We start from the raw sequence: 25,832 nt of genomic DNA, 5'->3' as shown, positions 1-25,832 counted from the left end.
GCAAAAATAAACTATTGGGACAGCATCAAACTAAAAAGCTTTTGCACAGCAAAGGAAACCATCAAGAAAACAAAAAGGCAACCTACTAAATGGGGGAAAATATTTGCAAATGACATATCTATAAGGGGTTAATATCCAAGATATACAAACAACTCCTACAGCTCAATACCAAAAAAAAAAAAAAAAAACCCTAATTAAAAAATGCTCAGGGGCGTCAGGGTGGCTCAGTCGGTTAAGCATCTGCCTTCAACTCAGGTGATGATCTCAAGGTCCCAGGATCAAGCCCCATGTTGGGCTCCCTGTTCAGTGAGGAGCCTGCTTCTCTCTCTTCCTCTGCCCCTCCCTCCCACTCATGCTCACACTCTCTCTCTTAAATAAATAAATAAATAATCTTTAAAAAAATGCTCAGAGGACCTTAATAGGCATTTATTTTTAAAAAAATATTTTATTTATTTATTTGAGACCGGGAGAGAGAATGAGTTGGGGGGGGTGGGGCAGAGGGACAAGCAGACTCCCCACTGAGCAGGGAGCCTGATGCGGGGCTCCATCCCAGGATCCTGAGATCATGACCCGAGCCAAAGTCAGACACTTAACCGACTGAGCCACCCAGGTGTCCCGTTAATAGGCATTTCTCCAAAGAAGACATACTGATAGTCAAACAGACATAAAAAGATGCTCAGCATCACCAGTCATCAGGTAAATGCAAATCAAAACCACAATGATATCACTTCATACCGGTCAGAATGGCTAGTATCAAAAAGACAAAAAATGACAAGTGTTGGGAAGATGTGAAGAAGAGGGAATCCCTATGAACTGTTGGTGGGAATGGAAATTGGTTCAGTACCATGGAAACAGTATGCAGATTCCTCAAAAAATTAAAAATAGAATTACCATATGACCTGCTAATCCTACTGCTGGATATTTATCCAAAGAAAAAGAAAACATTAATTTGAAAAGATATATGCACCCCATGTTTATTGCAGCATTATTTGCAATAGCCAAGGTACAAAAGTAACCTAAGCGCCCAATGATAGATGAGTGGAATAATAAGATATGATATACATATATATACAATGGAATATTACTCAGCCAGAAAAAAGAATGAGATCTTGCCATTTGCAACAGCATGGATAGACCTAGAGGGTATCATGCTAAGTAAAAGAAGTCAGACAAAGAAATGTCAGATATATGATTTCACTTATATGTGGAATCTAAAAAATAAAACAAACGAATGAACAAACAAACACAGAAACAGACTCATAAATACAGAGAACCAACTCGTATTGCCAGAGTCGGGTGAGTGGAGAGATGGGCAAAATAGGTGAAAGGTATTAAGAGGTATGAACATCGAGTTGTAAAATAAATAAGTCATGGAGATGAAAAGTTTAGTATCAGGAATATAGTCAATGATATTGTAATAACAATAATACAGGGTAACTACATTTAACATGATGAGCATTGTGTAATGTATAGAATTATCAAACCCCTATGTTGTACACCTGAAACTAATACAACATTGTATGTCAACTGTATTACAATTAAAAAAAAAAAACGGGGGGTGCCTGGGTGGCTCAGTCAGTTAAGCGTCTGCCTTCGGCTCAGGTCATGATCCCAGGGTCCTGGGATCGAGACCCACATTGGGCTCCCTGCTCGGCAGAAGCCTGCTTCTCCCTCTCCCGCTCCCCCTGCTTGTGTTCCCTCTCTTGCTGTGTCTCTCTCTGTCAAATAAATAAATAAAATCTTAAAAAAAAAACCCTAAAAAACAAAACCACTCTACAAATGCGAGAAGAATTTATTCAAATAACTTTCTTCTTACCCAATTTCTTTTTTGCCTGTCATTCAACAGCAGACAGACTAGATTATCTGTCAGGAGAAACAATCCTGAATTAATTGCATTCACAGTTGGTGTTTTCTTTTAAGATTTATTTATTTATTTGAGAGAGAGAGTATGTAAGTGTGAGCAGGGAGAGGGGCAGAGGGAGAGGGAGAGAGAGAGCATCCTTGAGCAGACTCCCTGCTGAGCAGGGAGCCTGATGCAGGGCTTGATCCCAGGACCCTGAGATCATGACCTGAGCCAAAATCAAGAATCCACCACTTAACTGACGAGCACCCCCCCCCATGCTCCCCTTCATGTTTGAAGTGCTCTTACCAGTATCTGTAAGAGAAAAATCAATTTGATTGATCAACTGGAATTCTTTTTGTTTTTTTTTTTGTGCCAATTTTAAACAGTTTTATTTAAGACACTGCATTTTCCACTTAATAATACAGTGCTTATAAAGTGCAATGTTATTTCCTTTCCCTGTGCATATATTCCATATCTGAGTATAAAGCATGCCCAGTGTATTTACTATAGCAGCTTGACTTTAAAACTACCATGAGATTTGCACAAACCTGGGTCCTTCAAATGTTTTGTGTAGAACAATGCTAGACCTATTTTCAGGTTGGCTTAATCAACTTCTTCAATGGTGGGCCCAGTGGAGGCACCACCAGATAGAGGAGTTCCACCACCAGGGAAGCCCCCAGGCATTCCTCCTGCACGGTGGTACAGCTTGGTAATGATGGGGTTGCAGACTTTCTCCAGCTCTTTCTGCTGACGTTCAACTTCTTCCTTCTCTGCGGTCTGGTTCTTATCAAGCCAGCTGATGATTTCATTATACTTTCAAGAATCTTCTGTTTATCTTCATCATTGATTTTGCCCTGAAGATTTCATCTTCAGCAGTTGCTTTCATGTTGAATGCGTAAGATTCAAGCAAGTTTGAACTAACAGGCTATACCTTCTGCCTGCCCCCCCACCTGAGGCGTTCCTTAGATTGAAGTTGCTTTTGATGATGCTAATGCATCTTCAATGTCTCTGCTGTAGATAAGAGAACAAGATTACCATCACTACAGACAAGAGCCACTTGAGCAAGGAAGACATTGAGCACACGCTCCAGGAAGCTGAGAAGTACAAAGCTGAAGATGAGAAGTGGTGGGACAAGGTGCCTTCCAAGCACTCACTTGAATCTTACGGAGTTCTATATTGTTCGTTATAAATAAATGATGCCTGGACAATGACAGGTACTGAATTTTGTTTGATGAATGAAGTCACAAGTGCTATAACTTAAAACATTTGACAAGATTCCACCTCCAAGGCTGTTAAAAGTCAAAACAATGGCTAAAACAACCCAGTTACCAGGGAGATGTAATTTTTGTGGAGAGAGAGTTGAATAACAAGAACCACAGCCGTGTGGTAAATGCTCTTCTTCTGGCAAAATCAATCACGTGGTGACTGTCCAGCATGAGTGCATAATATCAACATTATTTACCATGTCTATTAAAAAAAGAGTGCAAGGTAAAGGTAAAAATGTGAAGATGGCGTTAAACTCTTTATTGTTCTACACTAGAGCATGATGTTGCACAACAAAACGCACATAGATTCCATAAGCCCTGCGAGAAAGCAGGACATTTGCAACGTGCACAAGCATGGGACAGTGAATCCCTAAGGGAGAGAGGGAGAAATAACCTCAAGTAAAATACTCAAGACCTAGAAAAGGGTCAAAGGAGTCATTATAAATTCAAGATATTGGTAAATGCTAGCCATAATTCATGAAGAAGGTTGAAAGGAACAGACTGGTCCTTTCTTTGAGGTTTTCTTATATCACATTAGCAAAGACTACCTTCTACCACCTGTCTTCAATATTTGTTTCAACATTTTGCAACAACTTGATAGTATTTTTTTCTTAAATAGCTTTATTGAGATGCAATTCTTACATACCACATAATGCATACATTTATAGTGTACAGTTCAATGGGTCTTAGTATATTCAGATTGTGCAATCACTAGCACCATTTAATCCCAGAATATTTTCATCACCCCTCAAAAAAGCTCCTACTTCTTAGCAGTTGCTCCCCATTCTCCCCCTCCCCACAAGACAACCAATAATTTACTTTCTACCTCTATAAATTTGTCTATTCTGGACATTTCACAAAAAAGGACTCATACTGTATGTGATCTTTTGTGATTGGCTTCTTTCACTTAGCATAACATTTTCAAGATTCGGCCTATTGTAGCATGTATCCATATTTTATTTCTTTTTATTGCTGAGCAATATTCCGTTGTATGGACATACCACATTTTGTTTATCTTTCTATAAGTTGATAAGCAGACACTTGGGTTGTTTTCACTTTTATAAATGCTGCTGCCATGAACATTTGTGTACAAGATTTTGTGTGGAGATATGTTTGCATTTCTCTTGGGCATATACCTAGAAGTAGAATGACTGGGTCATATAGCAACTTTTTTTTAAAGATTTATTTATTTATTTTAGAGAGAGAGAAAGGGCCAAGGGAGAGGGAGAGAGTCCCAAGCAGACTCCAAGCTGAGTGCAGAGCCTGACCTGGGGCTCGATCTCATGACCCTGAGATCATGACCTGAACCAAAACCAAGAGTCAGATGCTTAACCAACTAAGCCACTCAGGCACCCCTCTGTGTCAACTTTTATTTTTTTTTAATTTTTCTTTTTTTTATATTTTATTTATTTGACAGAGAGAGACACAGCAAGAGAGGGAACACAAGCAGGGGGAGTGAGAGAAGGAGAAGCAGGCTTCCCACAGAGCAGGGAGCCAAATGTGGGGCTCAATCCCAGGACCCTGGGATCACGACCTGAGCCAAAGGCAGCTGCCTAACTGACTGAGCCACGCAGGCACCCCTGTGTCAACTTTTAAAAACACTTTTTAAGAATTGAGATTGTAACTCACATACCATAAAATTCACCATTTTAAGTGTATACTTTACTGGGTTTTAGTGTATTCATAAGGCTATGCAAGCATCATCAACATCTAATTTTAGGGAAAAATTTTACCACCCCAAATGGAAACCTTGCACCCATTATCCTTGAATTAATGTTGGCTCAATAAGCCTAGAGTCCTCTGTTCTTTCTTCTGCCTTGGGAAAATGATTTAAAACACGTTGTCCTTTTATTCAAATTATCACTTGTACACTTGAAAAATAAGCATAGTGACTTTTAAAAATAATGAATTTATTGAGATATGATTCACATACCATAAAATTCACTCATTTAGAGTGTACAATTTAGTTGGTTTTAGTACATTCACAAAATTGTGCGATCATTACCATTGTCTAATTCCAGAATATTTTCATCATTCCAACAAGCAGCCTTGTACTGTTTAGTAGTTACCCCCATTTTCCCCTCCCCTAGCCTCTGGTAACCACTAGTGTACTCTCTGTCTCTATGAATTTTCCTATTCTGGACTATGTTTAACTTTTTGAGGAGTAAAAGAGGATTCTTATACCATGTTCATTAACCACTTCTTTAAGCATAAATCATTTGGTTATACACACATGTACATGCACACACATACCTATTGCTTGTGTCATTACTGATATTTTCATACCTTCATGCCACTCTCCTGTACTCATAGATGAGCTCAATACCTGTCAAAATACCAAAGTGGGGAAAATACTGACAGCATATGGCAAATTATTGATATCCTCAACAGAGGGATTTACTGTATCATTTCCCTAGTGATCATATAATTACAAACTAAAATAACATAATTTTTTCAATCAAAAACATTTTTTCAAAAGAGAATTTAAACACTGTAATACCCAGCACTGCTGAGGATGTAAGGAAAAAGGCACTCTTTCACACTGTCAGTTGAAATTTAAAGTGTTAACATTCCTCAAGGTCAATTTGGCCAGATGTATCAAAAACCTTTAAAGTAGCATAATTTTTGATCCAGAAATTCCAGTTTAAGGAATTTATTCTAAAGAAATTTTCTTAGGAACACTTAAAGATATATGTATAGGATTGTTCATTATCTTCCTGGTATTTAAAAAGGCAGAAAACAAGAAACAATCTAAATATTGTTTAAAAGAAAGAGGTTAGTTAATTAAGTTTCCAAACAGCCATATGATCAATTACAATGCTGCTGTTAAAAATTGTATGGTGATTAACATAACATAATAAAATAAAATTTTAAAAAATTATACTGAGAGCCATCAATGAACAATGGAATTTAAAATTAAAAACACCGTGTCATTTATGGTAGTATCCCAAAATATGTAAAAGATTTGTATGAGGAAAACTACAAAACTCTTGATGAATGAAATCAGAGAACTAAATAAATGAAGAGATATTCTGTGTTCGTGGATAGGAAGACTCAATATTGCCAAGATGTCAGGTCTTCCCAATTTGATCTATAGATTAGATGCAATCCCAATCAAAATCCCAACAAGTTATTTTGTGGATATCAACAAACTGATTCCAAAGTTTATATGCAGAGGGAAAAGACCCAGAATAGCCAACACAATATTGAGGGAGAAGACGAAGTTGGAGGACTAACATTACCCAACTTCAAGTCTTACTATAAAGTGTAGCAATTAACACAGTGTGATATTGGCAAAAGAACAGACAAATAGATCAGTGGAACAGAATAGAGAGCTTGGAAATAAACCCATGTAAAGGTGATTAAATTAATCTTTGACAAAGGTGCAAAGGCAACACAATGGAGCAAAGATAGTCTTTTCAACAAATGGTACTTGAAACAGCTACACATCCAAATGCAAAATAATGAATCTAGAAATACTTTACACCCTTCACAAAAATTAATGCGAAATGGATCATAGACATAAATATAAAATGCAAAATTATAAAACTCCTAGAAGATAACACAGGAGAAAACCTAGATGATGTTGGGTGTGGGTGATGACTTTTTAGATATAACACCAAGGGAACAATCCATGAAAGAAATAATTGATAAGCTGGATTCCACTAACATTAAAAACTTCTGCTGAACAATGATGTTCTCATGAACATGGTCATCTATGAACAATGATGTTAAGAGAATGAGCCACAGACTGGGCAAAAATATTTACAAAAGACACATCTGATAAAGGACTGCTATTCAAAATATAGAAAGAATTCTTAAAATGCCAGGAAAACAAACAACCCAATTTTTAAAAATGGGCCAAAGAATTTAACAGACACCTCACCAAAGAAGATATACAGATGACAAGTAAGAATATGAAAAGATGCTTCACATATGTCATCAGGAAAATGCAAATTAAAACAACAATGAAATATCACTATATATCTATTAGAATGGCCAAAATTAACAACACCAAATGCTGACAAAGATGTGGAGCAATAGGAACTCTCATTCATTCCTGGTGGAAATGCAAAATGGTGCAGCCCCTTTAGAAGACAGTTTGGCATTTTCTTACAAAACTAAACCTACTCTGACTATACTATCCAGCAATCATACTTTTTGGTATTTACCTAAAGGAGTTGAAAACAAATGCCCACACAAAAACCTGCACATGGGTGTTTATAGCAACTTTATTCATAATTGCCCAAACTTGGAAGCAATCAAGATGTCCTTCAGTAGGTAAATGGATAAATAAACTGTGGTACATCCAGGCAATAAAATATTACTCAGTGCTAAAAAGTAGTGAGCTACCAAGCCATCAAAAGATGGTGGAGGAATCTTAAGGGCATATTACCAAGTTAAAGAAGCCAATCTGAAAAGGCTACATACTGTGTAATTTCAACTATATGACATTCTGGAAAAGGCAAAACTATAGATACAGTGAGAATCTCAGGGGTTGCCAGGGGTTGGGCTGCAGGGAGAGATGAATAGGTGGAGCACAGAGGACTTTGACGGCAGTGAAAATATTCTGTACAATACTATAATGATGGATACATGTCATTATACACTTGTCCACACCCATAGAATGCACAACATCAAGTGTGAACCCTAAGATAAACTATTGATCTTAGGTGATTATGAGCTGTCAATGTATATCCATCAATTGTAACAAATATGCCGCACTGGTGGGAGGATGTTGATAACAGGGCTGTGCATGTGTGGGGGCAAGGAGGTTATAGGAAAGCCCCTCTCAGTTTTGCTGTGAACCTAAAATTACTCCAAAAAATTAAGTCTTTAAAAAAATTACACTAAAGGAAAATATTTGGTGACTTGAAAAGATGTTCACAGTTCTTGACTAAGTGAAAAAAAGAACTGGTTAGACAGTTAAATGTTAACCCAACATTATAAAAATCCGGTGTTATGCATAGCAAAGAGAGAAAAGATAGTAAAAGTAAACATATACAATTCATCTGCAGGTGAGAGAACGTGGGATAAGTTCTGTGTAGGTGTTACAAAATTCAATCACATCTCTGTTATAAAGAAATATTACTTTATTACTTCAGACTGAGCTCCACTTGCTGTGAGATCCCATTTCCAGTGACAGTGAAAACACTTAATCTTGTCAATTATAGGGAGCTTAGTTACTTTCAGCATAAAATTGAGTGCCTTTTGGTAAACATCCAGTCAGAGTTGGCTCACTATTTTATCATTACAAAGTGTGAACTCTTGCCCTCATTTCTCAAAATTTCTTCCATTCCCTCCCTTCTCAGGATCTCTGGGGGATGGGACAGTTCTCAGAACGTAATGGCAGTGGGGGCAGGATGCTGGTTCCCACGGACCACAGGTGAGGGGTGTCTTGTCCCACCCTCACTGCAAGTGCTCTTTGAGTGCCTGGACAGTGTGACTTTCCATCTCCTCTCTGGGCAAACACTGTTAAGGACCTGTGATTGTCCTTTCTCTTCCCCAACCCCTGACCCTCCTTCCCTACCCCATCACTCTGTCATGCCCTTGATTTGCCTCCCTTCAGCCCACTTGGGGAGGATATCCTTCTGCCACCTAGCCCCCAGCTCTAGGTGATCCCCTTACAGTGACTTCTGGCAGACCCCTGGCTTAATCCTTAGCATCCCCAAGCCTCGGGATATGGAAATTTGTATCTTCTCTCTGCCTTATGTAGGCTTTGAAGAACTTGGGGGAGAGGTATCTTCTTTAGGCTCTCTTTTTGCCTAAAAATGAAACACTGACAGTTTACTCTATCTCACCTGCCCCACACTGTCTTTGGGCTCTCTGAATGGCATTGTCTTCCCAGATATTCAGATGGAAGGAAGACAAGCCTCTGCTGTTGACGAATGCCAAAAATTTCTAGAAGTTTCTATTCTCACAGTTTTTGAGGAGGAGAGGTGGAAAGTAAACTACAAAAACACTCAGTCTCTCTATTCTCTCTCCCCTCTTCTCATTTTCCTTCCTTTTCCTCCCTGTCCTTTCCTTCTCACTATGGGTAGAAGGTGGCTGTGGATCATCCAGGTGGATACATAAGTCTGAAGTTTTGGGAAACAGTCGGGGCTTAATGTACAAATTTGTAAGGCATCAGCATAGAGGTGATGGTTAAGGTTGTGGGGGCTTTTAAGTGAGAAGAGATCATGGTCCAGGGCAGAATCCTAAGATTCATTTTTATTATTAAGAAGCCACAAGAATGACAATGAATTTTCTTCAGAAACTCTGACATATTACAAGACAAATAACATAAATCATGTGAAAGAAGAAAGGCTTCATCTTTTAGTTTGTCAAAAGGTAGTTCTTAACCAGCAACCAGGAGGGAAACAGCATGGTGAGCCCGTACTCTCACCAGGGAACTGGCCAACAAGAAGGAGAGCTGTCAGTCTTGTAAAAAAAAAAAAAAAATGAGACTTCCCCTATTGTAAAGATTCCTCAAGCAATTTTATGCATTCTAGAAGGAAGATCTTTGAACTGGGAAATCTTCACTGAGAAAGTTTCTTTTTCAATTACCAAAGAGAAAGGAACTCTTTCTGAAGATTCTCTTTGAGGGTTAGATGTCTGTGTGGATGGATGGGTGTGTGGATGGATGGATGGATGGATGGATGGATGGATGAATGGATGGATGGATGGATGGATGTGTGGATGGGTGGCTGGCTGGATGGATGGGTGGGTGGGTGGGTGTGTGGATGGATAGAGAGAGGTATTGCTGTTGACTATATGGAAACATAGAATAGTCTCCAGAAATGTTAGTCCCTTAAGAATTTACAGTTAATTACTTAATCGAAACAAGTAATTATTGAAAGCCAACCTCCTAGCCACTGTACTTGGCAAGGTCCTTAAAGTACATGTCCTTTACCTCATAGAGTATTTAAACAAGAGGCAGAGACAAAACGCAAACAGCTGCATACATCAATTATTTAAAATTATGAAAAGCACTTAAAAGAGAATCATCAGTATCATCTTAATTTTCATTTTTAATTCCGTTAAATTAGAACAAAACAAATTAGTGGTGTCAATTACTTCTTTCTTAGGAAAAGCACTGGCCACCACAGGGAGGAAAACCTAAGATCATATTTAAAAAATTTTAATATTGGCCAAGTGGCCTGACCTCCTGTCCAATTTAGCTGCGGCCAAAAAAATGGGGGGAGGGGATTTTTTTTCTTTAAATTTTTTATTGTTATGTTAATCACCATACATTACATCATTAGTTCTTGATGTAGTGTTCCATGATTCATTGTTTGTGCATAACACCCACGCAGAACGTGCCCTCTTTAATACCCATCACCAGGCTAACCCATCCCCCCACCCGCCTCCCCTCTAGAACCCTCAGTTTGTTTTTCAGAGTCCATCATCTCTCAACTACCATACTCTTTCAAGTATCCATCACTTTTGTATTAAGCTGCCCTCTGGTGGTTTTCAATTTAGTCAATATCTTTACCTTAGGATCTGATGTATAGAATATTTGCATTACTGTACTTTGTTTAATACTATATTAATTCCTACTTTCTTTATGAACTTATTTGGCAGGGCCTTTGAAATATTCATGTAGTAAAATGGAGACTGGCAGGGTCCCTGGGTGGCTCAGTCGTTAAGCATCTGCCTTCGGCTCAGGTCATGATCCCAGGGTCCTGGGATTGAGCCCCGCATCAGGCTCCCTGCTCAGTGGGAAGCCTGCTTCTCCCTCTCCCACTCCCCCTGCTTGTGTTCCCTCTCTTGCTGTGTCTCTCTCTGACAAATAAATAAAGTCTTTAAAAAAAAAAAAGAATAGAGACTGGCTACTGTCCAGAACAGTGAAAAACAATTAGCAAATTCATGAAGCCAAGTTTGTACGTCCAGTGTAATGAATCATCACTTATTAGCAATATTTCTGTTATTGTTATTATAATATAGGACTGACTGATATGAATCTTAGTCATCAAGTACAGAATGTAACCACTGAAAACCAAAATACACTTTTTTAGCGACAGTCCCTCATACATATTACAGGCTTTCACACGATATGAGTATAAAATATTCTCATTAATGAATAGGCTAAATGTTTGTTACTGCCCCAAATAATCTGAAATATAGAGCTATCTTTTAACTGCCTTCCAAAGATAAGCAGAATGTGCCTATTGAAAACAGATACTTCTAGTCAAACCAGTCTCTTGTCTTTTGATAATAAGGAGGAAATTGTCAATCACTTTTATTTTATTTTGTTGAACTTTCTCTAGTATAATGATTGTAATGTATAAAATAACCTTGGTTACTAAAACAATATATTTTTTACCATAAGAGTTTAAAAGTTAAAGTATCATTCAAATTTTCCTATAATTATTCTTTTTCATTAAGGCAAGACCTATTTGCCACATTTAAATTATCTTCTTACATGTATACTCTGAGTTCAGGGGAAGGAAATCCACATTATATGAGATTAAACTTTTTTTAGTTCATATATTTATTTAGGCATTTGAGTGCCTTCTGTGTGCCCAACCCTGTGTGGCCTACATTCTAGAAAAGAAGGTCATTCCAGAAACAAAACTCTAAATATATTTTAAGCTGTTTCGTCATCATGGGAATTAGTACTTGAGAGAAAAAGCGCTTCCCTAGTTTAGGAAAGAATTGAGAGCTATGTTAGCTGCGGGGAAAATAACAGCTTCACAGAGGAAATGGCACTTGAACTGTGTGTAATGCATTGGGGGGGATTTTGGTAACAAGGGACAACATGTTGAAGACCTTTCAGATCAGAAGATAAAGATAAACAAAAGCATTGAAAAAAGTGAGTTGAAAACAAATCTACATTTGGTGTAGATGAATACATAAGTTAAAATAAATCTGCAGGTATGTTTAACAAAATTCAGAAGATTCATAGTAACAAGAGTTTTACTTGACTAGACTACACATGTAACTGCTATCCATCACTACCATTGAGTAGTTGACCATTGGTAGAATTAGTAGAATCAATGGATCCATGGTTATAAGAGGCAAAATGCAGTTACTATATTATTTTAAGCTGCTCAAGTTTTAAAATATTGAGATATCACTTAAATAGAAGGAAACATATAGATCTTATGTGTCCAATTCCATCACTTTTTTTTTACATCCGCATGATTTATTTTATTTTTTAAAATTTTTTATTGTTATGTTAATCACCATACATTACATCATTAGTTCTTGATGTAGTGTCCCATGATTCACTGTTTGTGCATACACCCAGTGCTCCACGCAGAATGTGCCCTCTTTAATACCCATCACCAGGCTAACCCATCCCCCTACTCTCCTCCCCTCTAGAACCCTCACTTTATTTTTTAGAGTCCATCGTCTCTCATGGTTCGTCTCCCCCTCCAACTTACTCCCCTTCATTCTTCCCCTCCTGCTATCTTCTTCTTTTCTTTTTTCTTAACATATGTTGCATTATTTGTTTCAGAAGTACAAATCTGTGATTCAACAGTCTTGCACAATTCACAACGCTCACCATAGCACATACCCTACCCAATGTCTATCACCCAGCCACCCCATCCCTCCCACCCCCCACCACTCCAGCAACACTCAGTTTGTTTCCTGAGATTAAGAATTCCTCATATCAGTGAGGTCATATGATACATGTCTTTCTCTGATTGACTTATTTCACTCAGCATAACACCCTCCACTTCCATCCACGTCGTTGCAAATGGCAAGATCTCATTCCTTTTGATGGCTGCCTAATATTCCATTGTGTATATATACCACATCTTCTTGATCCATTCATCTGTCGATGGACATCTTGGCTCTTTCCACAGTTTGGCTATTGTGGACATTGCTGCTATAAACATTGGGGTGCACGTACCCCTTTGGATCCTTACATTTGTATCCTTGGGGTAAATACCCAGTAGTGCAGTTGCTGGATTGTAGGGTAGCTCTATTTTCAACTGTTTGAGGAACCTCCATACTGTTTCCAGAGTGGCTACACCAGCTTGCATTCCCACCAACAGTGTAGGAGCATTCCCCTTTCTCCACATCCCCGCCAACATCTGTCCTTTCCTGACTTGTTAATTTTAGCCATTCTGACGGGTGTGAGGTGGTATCTCATTGAGGTTTTGATTTGGATTTCCCTGATGCCGAGCGATGTTGAGCACTTTTTCATGTGTCTGTTGGCCATTTGGATGTCTTCTTTGGAAAAATATCTGTTCATGTCTTCTGCCCATTTCTTGATTGGATTATTTGTTCTTTGGGTGTTGAGTTTGATAAGTTCTTTATAGATTTTGGATACTAGCCCTTTATCTGATATGTCATTTGCAAATATTTTCTCCCATTCTGTCGGTTGTCTTTTGGTTTTGTGGACTGTTTCTTTTGCTGTGCAAAAGCTTTTTATCTTGATGAAGTCCCAATAGTTCATTTTTGCCCTTGCTTCCCTTGCCTTTGGCGATGTTTCTAGGAAGAAGTTGCTGCGGCTGAGGTCGAAGAGGTTGCTGTCTGTGTTCTCCTTTAGGATTTTGATGGACTCCTGTCTCACGTTTAGGTCTTTCAACCATTTGGAGTCTATTTTTGTGTGTGGTGTAAGGAAATGGTCCAATTTCATTCTTCTGCATGTGGCTGTCCAATTTTCCCAACACCATTTGTTGAAGAGACTGTCTTTTTTCCACTGGACATTCTTTCCTGCTTTGTCAAAGATGAGTTGACCATAGAGTTGAGGGTCCATTTCTGGGCTCTCTATTCTGTTCCATTGATCTGTGTGTCTGTTTTTGTGCCAGTACCATACTGTCTTGATGATGACAGCTTTGTAATAGAGCTGGAAGTCCGGAATTGTGATGCCGCCAGCTTTGCTTTTCTTTTCCAATATTCCTCTGGCTATTCGGGGTCTCTTCTGGTTCCATACAAATTTTAGGATTATTTGTTCCATTTCTTTGAAAAAAGTGGATGGTATTTTGATGGGGATTGCATTCAATGTGTAGATTGCTCTAGGCACCATTGACATCTTCACAATGTTTGTTCTTCTAATCCATGAGCATGGGACGTTTTTCCATTTCTTTGTGTCTTCTTCAGTTTCTTTCATGAGTATTTTATAGTTTTCTGAGTCCAGATCCTTTGCCTCTTTGGTTAAATTTATTCCTAGGTATCTTATGGTTTTGGGTGCAATTGTAAATGGGATCGACTCCTTGATTTGTCTCTCTTCTGTCTTGTTGGTGGTGTATAGGAATGCCACTGATTTCTGTGCATTGATTTTATATCCTGCCACTTTACTGAATTCCTGTATGAGTTCTAGCAGTTTTGGGGTGGAGTCTTTTGGGTTTTCTACATACGATATCCTATCATCTACAAAGAGTGAGAGTTTGACTTCCTCTTTGCCGATTTGGATGCCTTTGATTTCTTGTTGTTGTCTGATTGCTGTGGCTAGGACTTCGAATACTATGTTGAATAGCAGTGGTGAGAGTGGACATCCCTGCCGTGTTCCTGACCTTAGGGGAAAAGCTCTCAGCTTTTCCCCATTGAGAATGGTATTCGCTGTAGGTTTTTCATAGATGGCTTTTATGATATTGAGGTATGTACTCTCTATCCCTATACTCTGAAGAGTTTTGATCAAGAAAGGATGCTGTACTTTGTCAAATGCTTTTTCTGCATCTATTGAGAGGGTCATATGATTCTTGTTCTTTCTTTTGTTAATGTATTGTATCACGTTGATTGATTTGCGGATGTTGAACCAGCCTTGCAGCCCAGGGATAAATCCCACTTGGTCGTGGTGAAGAATCCTTTTAATGTACTGTTGGATCCTATTGGCTAGTATTTTGGTGAGAATTTTTGCATCCATGTTCATCAAGGATATTGGTCTGTAATTCTCCTTTTTGATGGGGTCTTTGTCTGGTTTTGGGATCAAGGTAATGCTGGCCTCATAAAATGAGTTTGGAAGTTTTCCTTCCATTTCTCAATTCCATCACTTTTGACAAAACTCGCACAAGAGATAGAATGTTCTGTCATGGCAGAAAGTTCTCTCAGCCTATTCCCAGTCACTCCCACCACCTCCATCCCCAACTGTTCCGATTTCTGTAACCATAGATCAGTTTTACCTGTTGTTGAACTTCATGTAAGTGAAATCATACAGTATGTATTCTTTTGAGTTTGGCTTCTTTTACTGGGACATAATGCTGTGAGATTGATCCTTGTTGTTACATCAATTGTCAGTTTTATTGCTGAGTTGTATTCTACTCTATGACTATACCCCACTTTGTTGACCCATTCTCCTGTTAATGGATACCTGCGGTGGTTCCAATCTAGCGCTACTAGGAACAAAGCTGCTATGAACATTTGCATATCGGTGTCTGGGCAGTCATCCCTCCATTTCACTGGGGTGTACATTTAGGAGTGGGATAGCTGAACGTATGGTAAGGATATGTTTAACTTTACAAGCAACAGCCAAACAATTTTCCAGTATAAAAATACATCATTTTATACTCCCCCTAGCAATATATGAGAGTTTAGAGTTTTTATTCTCTTTACTTTTAGCCATTCTAGCTAGTGGATGTTGTAGTATCTCGTTGTGCTTTAAAGTTATATGAGAACATGATGTCCAGCATCTTTCCAGTGTCTATCGGCCATTGATGTATATTTTTTATGAAGTGTCTGTTCAAATCTTTTCACCTATTTTTAAGATTGGGTTTTTTAAATCATTATTAAGTTGTATGTATTCTTTACATATTTTGGTTGCAAGTGTTTGGTCAGATGTATGTGTTGCAAACATATTCTCCCAGTCTGTGGCTTGTCTATTCTCTCATCAGTGTCCTTTGAATGTGTTTAACTTTCATGAAGTCTGATTTACCAGTTCTTGTTTTCTTTTTTGCAGTTAGTGCTTTCTGTGCTTTCCTCGGGAAATCTTTGCCTACCCGAAGATTGCAAAGATATTTTCCTATGACTTCCTCTAGAAACTTTATAGTTTTCCATTTTATGTGTAGGTTTATAATCTATCTTGAATTAATTTTTATGTATGGTGTGAGGTATAAGTTGAGTTTCATCTTCCCCCCACTGAATATCTGTTTGTTCCCTCACTGCCTGATAAAAAAGACTTTGTGTAAGTTTAATTTCACTGAAATTATGTCAATTAGCAGGAAACTTTTGAAAAATACTGGAAAAAGGAAATGAGGAGTAAAAAACGGGCATTTGACTCATCGTTGAGTCATTCTTTGTAGTCATACAGCAAGCATGCACAAATGACCACTAATATTGTTTAAAAACACAGCCATCACACATGTGACTTTCTGACAGTTGGATCTATCACATGAATGAATGAACAAAACTATTTTATGTGGAAAGGGTGCTCTATCTGCAGGTAGAAGTTTAGCGTTTTTGAAAAACCCTACAGCATCTTTCTATTTCACCAACTGCATCTGAAGGCAAGTAAATTTGTGGGGGGTAGAGGAGTGGTGATTAGAAACCTCCAATGGACCTTTTGACTATGCAAAGATAAAGCCAAAATCTCTTCCAGATTGGAGAGTTTCAAGGACTCCAAGGAGCTAGACTGCAAATGACACCCACGGAGTGGGGCAGGCTTTGCACCAGGACAAAAGGGGAAAACTAGATTTTTCTCTGTGTTCCGGGTAGGTGGTAATTTGGAAGAGGCATAACCATGGGACAGAAGGCAGGGGTTGAGGGTGGGGCAGGTGAAGTACATTTTAGCAACAGGTCAAGGAATAAAGTCAAAGGTCAGAATATTCCTTGGGAAGGAGTAGCTGTGAACTCCTGAAGCACTTGTGTGCAGGGGCTGGTTTTCTGCAAGTCTCCATTCCATAGATCCCCAAGTCTCTGGTAAAGTTATAGCCAGGTCTTGCTTTAGGAAGTTAAGACAGGGGTTATATTTCAGCTTGGAGTAAAATTGAAAACTGTGGCAGGCAGCAACCTCAAAAAGGCAACCTGTGAGGGGCGCCTGGATGGTACAGTTGGGTAAGCTTCCCATTCTTGGTTTCGGCTCAGGTTGTGATCTCAGGGTTGTGATTTCAGGGTCATGAGATCAAGCCCCACGTTGGGCTCCTCACTCAGCGTGGAGTCTGCTTGAGACTCTCTCTTAAAAATAAATAAATCTTAAAATAAAAAAAGGCAACCTGTGAAAAGCCTAACAAATCAACTGAAAAACTTTGCAAGTAGAATACAAACCACAGAGAGAATATCAAGTGTTTGGTTTACATATAACATATTCCAATTTATGTGAAGCACTCTATTTATTGTTAGGGTTTCTATGTTTTCAAGAAGGAAATTTATATCTATAGGAGGATTAATTAATGAGGCAAAGAGTACGACCACACACATAATTTGACCCCTTTTTTTTTAAACCAGTTTGAAAGATGAAAGTTACATGTAGTTATGACAATAATTCTACAGCACAAAAGCCATATTCACAGGGTGAACTTGAAATTGTCTGACTTACACAGGACCATCCAAATGAGAGCTTTAATGCTTCTCAACCTTTAATGTTCATCCCAAAACTAATATAATGTTACATGTCAATTGCACCTCAATAAAAGCGCTTTAATGTTCATATAAACAATGCGAGGATTTTTTTTTAAAATGTAGATTCTGATTTGGTAGTACAAGGATGGGACCTAAGAGTCTGTATTTTCAAGAAGACCAGAGCAGTAGTTCTCAAAGTGTGGTCCCAAGATCAGCAGCATCAGTACCATTTGGGAACTGGCTAGGATGCAGATTCTGAGGCCCCACTTCAGAATTACTGTATTGGAGATTCTAGAGATGAGGCGCAACAATCTGTGACTTAACAGGCCCTCTAGGTAATTGTGATGTACGTGCAAGTTTGTGAGCCACTGCTCCTCTCAGCAAATACAGAACTAACCTTGTCATTAAGTACTACCCTCATCTGCCTTTTTTTTCTTCTACCCTAGCAAATGATATTACTATTTGACCATTCTTGCCTAAACTAGAAAAGTAGTCAGCTTGACTTCCATCTGTCTGTATATGCAATTGTTATCTTTCTCTTTTCTTAATACTTTACAATTCTGTCCACTTCTCTCCATTCACAATGCCACAACCATGGCCAGGACACCATTATTATCTGTTGCCTGGATAACTGTAGCAGCCTTCCAAATGGTTTCCAATTCATTGTTCTTCCTGTGGTCTAAAGAATTATTTCAAAATACTTTAAAAATGTCAGTTCCCTGCCATTCGATATATGTGTTTGGAGCTGAGGAAGGAGCTGGGAATATCAATTTGGGATTCATTAGGAAGTAAGACTGCCCAAGTGGTGTATATAGAGTGAGAAGTACAGACTACCTGGGGCTAAGTCCTGAGAAGCACAAGCTTTTAGGGCAGAGTAAAAAGAGCCTGCAAAAGAGGCTGAAATGGAATGTTCTGAAAGGAGGAAAACCAGGGAGTCTGGTATAATTGATAGGAAGGAAGGAAAACATTTTTCAGAGGAATGAAGTGTACTGAATGTCAAGCAAAATAAGGTCTGAAAATTCCCATTGGATACACTGGAGACATGGGGAAGAGAAGTTTCTGTGGAATTCATGGGGCTAAAGACTACATTGCAGTGGAATGAATAGGGAGTGAATGGAACGGAAAGAAAATGAATGGAAGGGGAATTAAGTACATGTGGATAACTCAAGAAATTTGGCTCTAAAAGGAAGGGAGACATACAGCTGTAGCTGGAAGGGGAATTGGAATTGAAGATTTTCTTTTTTAAAAAATCATTTTACCATGAGCACTTGCTAATTAGAAGGAATGGGTTGAGAGGGAAGATTTGAAGATGTGGAAAAAAGAAGCAGGTGAGGGGCGCCTGGGTGGCTCAGTTGTTAAGCGTCTGCCTTCGGCTCAGGTCATGATTTCAGGGTCCTGGGATCGGGCCCTGCATCGGGCTCCCTGCTCCGTGAGAAGCCTGCCTCTCCCTCTCCCACTCCCCCTGCTTGTGTTCCCTCTCTCACTGTGTCTCTCTCTGTCAAATACATAAATAAAATCTTTAAAAAAAAAAAGAAGCAGGTGAGAAAGATCCAGAGCATAGATGAAGGTTGTATTAGATATCTATTGCTACATAATAAATTACTCCCAAATTTAGCAGCATAAAACAGCAAATATTTATTATCTCCCTGTTCCTATAGGTCAGAAACCAGGGCATGGCTTAACCGGGTTCACCTGGCTAAAGGTCTCTTATGGAGTTGCTGAGAGGCTACTTGCTTGGACTGTGGTCTCATCAGATGACTCAAGAGTGGGGGGAAGGGAGAGGATCTGTTTCTAAACTTGCTCATGTGGGTATTGTGAGCATTCACTTCCTCACAGGCTCTTGGACTAAGAACCTCTGTTCCCTGATGGCTGTCAGCCAGAGGCCTCCCTAGACAAATGAACTTCTCCTCAGGGCAGCTCACAACATAGCAGCTGGCTTCCTTCAGGGTCAATAAGTGAAAAAACAAGAGAGAACTAAAGAATACCCAAAACAGAGGTTACAACATTTTTAACAAGAAGTGACATTCTATTATTTTCACTATGTTCTATTTGTTGGAATAAGTCACCTATTTCCAACCTTCTTTGGAGAGTCAGGGATGCCACAAGGGCATGAATATCATTAAGTGAGGATCCTTGGGAGCCATCTTTTTTTAAAAGATTTTATTTATTTATTGACTCCGAGAGAGAGAGAGAGAGCACAACCAGGGGGAGCAGCAGAGGGAGAGGGAGAAGCAGGCTCTCCACTGAGCAGGGAGCAGGGAGCAGGGAACCCAATGCGGGGCTCAATCCCAGGACCCTGCGATCATGACCTGAGCTGAAAGCAGCTGCTTAACTGACTGAGCCACCCAGGTATCCCTCTTGGGATCCATCTTACAGACCGTCTGTTGCAGAGCGATGAACTTTAAGCAGAAGAGGGAGACCTCTTCTATGGTAATAGAAAGAAAGGGGGAAGGGTTGGATCTAGATTAGTTTTGTATAACTGTAGTGAGTGTGAAGAGAGTGTGTTTCAGATGGCTTGTATTTTCTATGCCAAGTAAGTCATACAGTCTTTTCCTGAGAATAAAGAAAGAATTGGAATGTTGGTAGTAGAGGTTTGAAAAAGTTGTTTGAGAATAAGAGAAGGAAGTGAGTTCAGAAACAGAAGATTGACAGGGAATGCTGTGAGCCCAGCTGAAGTGGGTATCCACAAATTTATAGAGAAATCAATCTGCCTAACAGGGTGATTTTTCTCCAGCAGCACTTAGTAATAGGCAAGAGGAAGTTCTCCATGGCTACTTTCTGATGATTGCCTACTTTCTCTTAGGGGGACATGGAAAGCATAAAAAATCACTGAGGCTGATAACAAAATTTATTTAACCATAAAACTGAACAAAATAGCTGCCAGTTTCAGAGTCTAAAAAAGAAACCTGTCACACAAAGTTTCATTTGCCACAAAATTAAGAATCAAGTTAGCACAAAACAGGCCAGGCTGGAGAGTTACCTGCCATAAAGTTGTCTATTTATCTGCCTTCAGTGGAATTCATGCTTGCTAAAGATAGTTAAATTCATCAGCCACAGGAGAGTGTTGGAAGTTTGTCATTGATTATTTTGGAAAAGATTGTCTTATGAAAAATCCCCCAAAATGAATTTCTGAGAAATAGGTGCACCTGTTTTACTCTACCTTCTGGATAAAATCTAATTAAAGCTCTACTCGGATGCTTTCATTTCTTATGCCTAAAACTTAGCCCTATCCCAGGAAGAATGAAACATTTCCCCAGACTAGAGGCCTGGCTGGTTTCAGAGAGTATGTGTTACCCTTTTCTGTTAGTTCTCAGCCAAGTGAGTGAATCATATGTCAGCTGCCTGGATGATGCTTGGCCACTGCAGTGGAGGGAAGGCTCCAAAGAAACCTAACATATAGAGTACTGTCTCCCGCCCTTGCGTGTGTGTGTGTGTGTGTGTGTGTGTGTGTGTGTTTTGTTGGATTGGGAAGGTGAAAATGTTTGGGCTCCATAGCCTGACATCACAAAGCCTTGCCTCACCTCTTCCATTATATTTAAGTACCTAGTGAACTAAGGACATCAAAAGACTGGAACGTAAAAAGGCAATCTCAGGCAAAAGGAGATAAAATTTTGTTCCTCTGAAGACAGCTTAAAGCCAAGACACTAACCTGGAGAAGATAAGCAGTTGGATTTCTCTATAGTTGAGATTTTCTCAGAGAGTCTGAAGTATAGAGCAAAGGAAGTTTAGGATTAACCAGTCAGGGTGGTTGGCCCCTTGGTCATGATAGGGTAAGACACAAAACCAGGAGGAGCTGAGAGTCTTGAAGAGAGTAGAATTGTGGCTGGATGGGTGGCGTTGATGAGGCAAAACAGAGGTGTTAACAGTCACTGAACACTGAGCTAGAAGGGGAGATGGTTGTAGCCCTAAAACAGGCTTTGAGTTCATGATCTCTGGGAGTTCTAGAGTGTTATCATGGTAAAAGGGGTTTTGGCTACTTAACTGCTACACATGACATGATTTATCTGGGAGAATGCTTTACAAATTCCTGTGCTTTTGCTGACACTGAATTCACATTTTTTTTTTTTTCCTGTACAGTGGAGACTCCTACCTATCTTTTAAGAGAAATACAACAGCCAAAATAGTCCTGGATAATCACTAGATATGACAATTGGGAAAGCTTAAGTTATGTAACAGGTGAAATCCTTCGTGACACGAGATTGCCCTTCAAGCAACATATTCCTTCCAAATACCTTTTCTTTGCTATAAAAGGGAAGATGCTCACTGTAGAAAACTCAGAAAATTGATTTGTTCATTTATCCATTCAACCAGTGAAACCATAGTGAGCCTTTGTGGCTTTTTTAGAGTCACAGGGGTACAACAATGAATGTGACAGATAATGTTCCCACTTTTGTGGGCCCTCCCTGCTTTCTAGTGAGGTAGACTGCTAAGTAAAAAGCACAGGAATTTTAGTTAAGGAAAAAAATGAGAGGGAGAATGACTGCTGGGTGGGAAGGGGAATGGAGACAGTAGATGAGGTGCTCAGAGAAAGGCCCCTTAAAGGAGGTGACATTTGAGCTGAGAGCTGAATAACGAGAAGGGGTCAGTCAGGATCTGGGAGAAGGGCATGTTAAGCAAAAGTAATAATTGCCAAGCCCTTAAGGCGGGAGAATGTTAGCCTCGGCTAGAAACTGTCCAAAGCCCAGTCGGACTGGAGTTGAATGAGCCAAGCAAAGAGCCATCAGAGATCAACACAAAGGCAGGACCATGAAGGACTTTGCAGACTGTGAGAAGGGTTTGGATTTTGTTCCAGGTGCACTGGAAAACCACATTGGGATTTGCTTGCTTTGTGAAGAATGAATAAGGAAGGGAATAAGAAAGCATAAAAGGGAAGTCAAATCACATATGTTTCCAAAATCATAATTCTAATGCAGATATAATTTTGTGCCTACTTTTTCATTCTATATCATGAGGACACAACCATGTCATTAAAAGGCCATTTGAAATAATTTTTTAAATGAATGCGTGGAAGTCCTTTCTGTGTCTTACCTTAGTCTATTTCCCCTATTACTGGAAATTAACTTATTTCTAATTTTGTCTGTGTTAACTATGACAGCCCTGTTATATTTTTATTTAATCTTTGGCTACATTTTTCACTTCATTAGGATCCATTCCTAAGTGTGGAATGGGACTACAAGATCCAAAGATATGGGTGCTGGGTTGTTCTATTCTCAACTTGGTTACACTGGAAACTGTATTACCCAGAATTCCTTACCCTGCACACTTTGAGGTAGAATTGGAGTTTGGGAAAGAGAAGTGAGGCAGCAGCTTGGCTTACTCTTTGAAGATCTTTGTTGTCAGAAACTGAGTTGCTCATCAGGTTCCTGGTTGTCCCCACACTTCTCCTGGTACCTTGGCACCCAGCCTTTCTTCCCGTCCCTTGGCCCTGCTGATGGATAGCGGCCCAAGATCAGCCATCCTGTCTGGCTGGGGATCCTCAAAGGCAATGGCCCCCCAGAGATATTCCCACAAATCCCCTTTTGCATATCTACATCAGTTTCTCAGATTTGCTCTGCCTTGTCCACCCACCCTGGTGCTTGAGTATTGGTTAGTGACTCCTCTGATTCTCAAATCCTCTCCGGGCTTTTCCCACAACTAACAGCTCTATTCATATAATAAATCCCATTTTCTGTAACCCTCATCGTGGTTCTACCTGCCTGACTCGTACAGTTTATGAGTTTTTTTGATGGTTCATATTGCATATTGCTAATTGCTTTCTTGAAAACTCATAGCCAGTTAAACACCCACCAGAAGTTTGTGAAAATGCTTATCTCACCACCTCTTCAACAGTATTAATGTTTTAAATCACTTTCAATTTTATGAGGAAAAGTTGGTATCTAGTTTTTATTTCTCTTTGATTACTGATAAAGTTGAACTATTTTTTCTGTGATACTCTGATATTTCCTCCCTCCGCCCCTCCTTTTTTCTACTGGGGACAATTACCATGTTTGTAAGGATCTTTGAAAACTTTGTAACAGCTCTATTCACACTTCTCTCTTTCCGTCCATCTTTTCATTTGTTGGTATTTCCTGACTAAATTCTTTCATAGGTTGTAAGGTTGTTGTTGTTGTTGGTGGTGGTGGTGGTGTGTGTGTGTCTGTGGTTTAGTTTTGAAATCATAGTTCAATGTGGTGAATTTATAAATCAATAGATAGAAGCTGAATCATAGCTTTTAGATAGAAAACAACACAAATCAAGTCTGCTGAATAGAAGGACAATGGAATTATATGAAAACTCATAGAATTTATGCAAATCTCTGGAGGCCTGTGCCTAGATTCAATGAGTAAAGTGCCAGTGCAGGAACAGGTAAATCCTATCAATGTCCGTTTCATTTTTACTCTATTCAAGATTTAGACGCCCAGGCATTAGCTTTAAGTTGACCTAGCTTACATCAAGTGTTAGCCCCCAGCTCCATCTGGTTGTAGAATAAAAGGCTCTGGTTAAAAAAAAAAAAAAAGAGCCTCCAAAGGCCACTTTCTCATCTGTAGTGGCAGGGAAGAGACCTTAACATACCAGTTTACCAGGAGTATTTCCAAAGCAGAAGGAGTAATTTCTCAAAGGAAACTGGGTGCTGTTAAGAAGGAGGAATGAATGCTGGGTAGCCAAAGTCCAAGGACCCATGAGCAAAATCTAGCTGCCTCGGTGCATTTTCACTGACATTGATTAGAGAGTAAATAATTTTGGAATCTCAGATTTCTTTTTATCCAGAAGTATTTATGGATTACCATTTAGAAACCTCTCTAGGAAATAAATAAAGTACATGAATTTCCCTTTTAAACTTTCATATGATCATCTGGGCTTTGTAGCTTTCAACAACCACTGGTAGATCAAAATTTTGACTGAAATATTTTGCATGCATTTATCCTACCACACAGGAAAACCTTATTGCTAAAAATCTACAATCCTGTGGTAACAATTTCTAATGTGTGTGGCACCTTTTCTAAGAGGACTATTTCTTTTAAAGGATGTTTTTCTAAAAAATAGAAGGGTTTAACAGGGTTAGCAAGCCTTGTCAATAACTTTCAGCCTCTTTTATACATTTCTTCTTTTTTAAAAAGTACACACCTTCTCTTGTGGTCACATAGTTAAAATACCAGTGTATATAATCAAACAACTGTGAAGCTGACTTTTTTCCTACTTGTCACTATGGCAGTTTTTTTCCAGTTAGAATGAGGACTAAGACATAGTTTTCTGAATTGTTGGTTGAAAGCAAGCACTTGTCTGGCAGGTAAATGGGCATTGTAAATAGGAAGGTCACTCTGGAAAGAAACTAAAACTTGAATTTATAATCAACTTAGAATTAAAAAATAAGGACTAAGAGAGGACTCCCACAACGGGTTAGAATCGGGATCTAAAAAGCTGTGGAAACCCAGGCAGCTTCCTTCTCATTTGCCCCCTCTCTGGTCTTTGGTCTCTAGTTTCTATCTTTCTGTGCATCTCTGTCTTTTTCCATCTCTTCTTACGACAGCCTTGGCTGCTTCTGTACCCAATGCCCCTTTCTCACTTACTCCATTACATGAAGTCATTGCCTGTTTCTGGCCCCTGTCCCCATTAATTGTCCCCTAATACCCATTTGCCCTTTTATCCGCAGGGAATCATGTTCTAGCTAGGCCCATGACTACTTAGATACGGACATTTTCTTAGCCTTTCTTGAAGCCACCAGTGGATTTATGACTCTCTTTTGACTAGAAGCAAGTTCCAGGTCATCTCTTAAAAGGCGTGTGCATTCCCCTTTCCTCCTTCCTGCTGGCTGCGATGCGGAGGTGGTGGTGAGAACCAGAGGAACCACCCGTGCCAGACAGAAAGCGAGTGCTGGGACAGCACACAGCCATCCAGTGGGCCTGGGCTGCTCACCTTGGAACTCTAACGTGGGAGAGGAATTCCCACCTATTCTACATCACAGAGGCTTAAACAGCATTCTAAGTAAAAGACACCCCTTGAGATTGGAGCCTTTACGAGGGTAAAGCTGTTCCCAATCTTTAAAATAGCTCATATGAGGGACTCAAAAAATATTGATTAAGTGTTGCTATGTGCTGCACTGTCCTCCCACCCACACCCCAAATTAGGATGTTGAAGTCCTAAGCCTCAAGTACCTCAGAACATGACTGTATTTGGAGATAGGGTATTTTAAGGAGATGATTCAGGTTAAACAATGTCATTAGGCTGGCCCTCATCCAATACGAAGGGTATCCTTATAAGAAAGGGAAATTTGGACACAGGCACAGAGAAAAGACCATGGGGAGACACAGGGAGAAATA

The 25,832-nt window shown here is 39.4% G+C and overlaps 1 long non-coding RNA gene across 1 annotated transcript in view; it reads right to left on the bottom strand.

Moving 5' to 3' along the window:
- LOC113910995 overlaps positions 1-25,327 on the bottom strand; it is a 30,718-nt gene extending 5,391 nt beyond the window's left edge. Inside the window, exon 1 of the long non-coding RNA XR_003516346.1 lies at positions 25,209-25,327. This is a non-coding gene — a long non-coding RNA (uncharacterized LOC113910995). The remainder of the gene's footprint in view (positions 1-25,208) is intronic.
- Positions 25,328-25,832: the final 505 nt, after the last annotated feature.

The sequence above is a fragment of the Zalophus californianus genome, chromosome 12, assembly GCF_009762305.2.
Source record: "Zalophus californianus isolate mZalCal1 chromosome 12, mZalCal1.pri.v2, whole genome shotgun sequence".
NCBI classification, from domain to species: Eukaryota; Metazoa; Chordata; class Mammalia; order Carnivora; family Otariidae; genus Zalophus; species Zalophus californianus.
Note: the sequence above shows the minus strand (reverse complement) of the source record. Positions and strands in the feature narration are given on the sequence as shown.